The 2,782-nt window shown below is 45.3% G+C and overlaps 1 protein-coding gene across 1 annotated transcript in view; it reads right to left on the bottom strand.

Annotated features, from left to right (window-relative positions):
• Positions 1 to 2,546, bottom strand: part of BIN2 (bridging integrator 2) — a 29,401-nt gene extending 26,855 nt beyond the window's left edge. The window contains exon 1 of the mRNA XM_005869291.2: positions 2,445 to 2,546. The gene's annotated coding sequence lies outside the window, so the exon portion shown is untranslated. The remainder of the gene's footprint in view (positions 1 to 2,444) is intronic.
• Positions 2,547 to 2,782: the final 236 nt, after the last annotated feature.

Genomic DNA, 2,782 nt, shown 5'->3' with positions numbered 1-2,782 from the left:
GTACGGTCAATTTGTATGTTTGTCTTTTATTCGTGTAGATGGGCACTTGGCCTGTTGAAGTTTTTATAGACAAATAATATACCTAGAATTTGCTTCATAATGATCAAAGATGGGGGAAAGTGGTGCAGTCAGATGAAACAAGATTCCCAGGAGTTGATAAATTATCAAAGCCGAGTGATGGGTACATATGGATTCCTCACACAAGTTTTTCTATCTTTGTGTAGGTATGAAAATTTCCATTAAAACAAGCTTAAAAGTACAGATTCCCAGGCCCTTCTACCAATGAGCTTGCATTTTAAAATATTCCTAAATGATTCTGATACAGTCTACTACAGAGTTAGATAATAGCTAATATCCTTTTAATATAACTTTAAAGAATTATTTTGCATACTAGAGGCCCAGTGCAGGAAATTCGTGCATGGGTACGGTCCCTAGGCCTGGCCTGTGATCAGGGCCATCTTCCCCGCTGCTGGCAGCCAGCCCCGCCCCCCCACCACTCACTCCCGGTTTCCCGTTCGCCATCGGGCCATCGGAGCCTGCCGGCCAGGGGGAGAGACCAAGAGGTTGGCTGTTCCGCCCACTCGCTGGCCCTGTCCCCGGGGCGACCAGCAGGGCAGGGGCCTTGGCCTGGTACCACCCGCATCCATCACCACCCACCCCTGGTTCCCCATTCCCCATCGGGTGATCGGAGCCTGCCGGCCGGGGGAAGGGACCAAGAGGATGGCCGGCAGGCCCTGATCAGATGATCGGGGCCTGTGGCTGGGGACAGCTCCTGTGTTGAGAGTCTGCCCCCTGGTGGTCAGTGCATGTCATAATGACCGGTCGTTCTGCTGTTCGGTTGATTTGCATATTACCCTTTTATTATATAGGATAATTTGACTAACTGATGTTGAACAATAAAAATTTTGGCTGCGCCCTAGCTGGTTTGGCTTAGTGGATAGAGCGTCAGCCTGCGGACTGAAGAGTCCCAGGTTCAATTCCAGTCAAGGGCACAGGTAGCCCTGATCCCCAGTGGGGGGCATGCAGGAGGCAGTCAATCAATGATTCTCTCTCATCTTGATGTTTCTATCTCTATCTCCCTCTTCCTTCCTCTCTGAAATCAATTAAAAATATTTTGGCTGGTTTTTGTCCCTGGTTCCTGGGAAGTAAGTTCCAAATACTTGGGATTTCCTGAGTGATAGGAGTGTCTTTATTATTCATGGTGGGCCTCTCAGATCATACCTCAGGATGGTAGCAGTTCAGGCTGGAAAGATGAACCATGAATTAGAGGGTTAGGGCTCTGAGACAGGTGATATCAGCCCAACCTCTAGGGGAGGGGAGGAGAGGGATATTAGAGATTAAGTTCAATCACATGGGCAATGATTCACTATGCAATGAAATCACAATAAAAACTGTATAGACACCTGAAGCTCAGGTAAGATTCCTTGGTTGGTAATTCTAGATCAGGTTGTTGGGAGGGTGATATGTCTTGTGGACACAGAAGCTTCACATTTGGGACCCTCTCAGACCTCACTGTATATGTCTTCACTTGGCTGCTCTTGACTTGTATTCTTTATAATAACACTGTAATTGTACCTAGAACACATTCCTAAGTTCTATGAATCATTCTAGAAAATTATGGAAGCTGAGCAGCTAGTAGGAAGCCCAAAATTTATAGCCAGTTGGTCAGAAATGCAGACGGCCAGGAAACTCTGGAGTTTGTGCCTGGTGTCTGAAGTAAGGCAGTGTAGTAGGGGACTATGCAATGTAACTGGATATTTGTTTAAGTTAACAACTCTCTTCTATTAAAAGAGGGGGTCACAATCTCCAAGACTAATGTAAGAATTAAATGAGATGTGTGTAAAGCACTGTGCATGATGCCTGGCATATGGAGATGAAAAGTCAAATATCCCATGGAAGGCTAAACCTCTGTTATCCACTTCTTAATGTAAATTTTCTACATAAAATTACCCATGCTATCCAGTGAAGACAGAAGGAACAGTGAGAACAGAAGTTGTTGGTGAGAATGACAGGTGAAAAGATGGAGGTTTTATTTTAGAATAAAGGGTTTAAGTAGAGTATGTAGATGTAGTGAACAAAGAGGCCACAAGGAAAACATGAGGCTATTGAGATAAGAAGAGTCCTAGGGTGGAAGAGAGGCACCCTGGGAAGTAAATAAGGCGACAGGGGCTCATTTTGATTTTGTCTAAGGACCTAGTGATGCCACTGGACCCTGGGGGAACCACTAAGAGAAAAGAACACTTATCTGCCCACCCGTCCCCAGAACCCAGGGTCAGCAGGAGCAGGAAAGGTAAGTTCCTCTGGTTCCAGGACAAGGATAAGCAGCACCGATGGCCCTTACACCTGGGGAAGATGAGGTACTAGGAATGCTTTCTGATTTGAAGAACGTGCTGTTCCTCTACCACTCAGCCCTCTAAGCTCCTCTTCCCCACCCTCCAGATTACCTGTTGTTGGTAAAAGTTGTTGGCACTTTGTTCAAACCGTTCATCTTTGGTTTCCACAGTTTTCCCCAACTTCTGCAGTACCTGGGAATATAAGTCAGAGAGGCCCATAAGGTTATATATAGTCAAGTCTCTCTTATCTGTTGACGTCACATAACCCTGGCTTCGCTCAGAGTTTCAGATGCAACTAAAGGGCCACTGTACTCATATCAGCCCAACAGAATTAGATATATAGCACATTGTTGAATACATAATCATATTTTATGGCTCTTTTCACATTGGATACTCTTAGGAATATGCAGCAGTGTGCTAGAGGATATACATATATAAAGCCCCAAATA

Source organism: Myotis brandtii, unplaced genomic scaffold, assembly GCF_000412655.1.
Source record: "Myotis brandtii unplaced genomic scaffold, ASM41265v1 scaffold29, whole genome shotgun sequence".
NCBI lineage: Eukaryota > Metazoa > Chordata > Mammalia > Chiroptera > Vespertilionidae > Myotis > Myotis brandtii.
The sequence above is the reverse complement of the archived record's forward strand: the minus strand, read 5'-3'. Positions and strand labels throughout refer to the sequence as shown.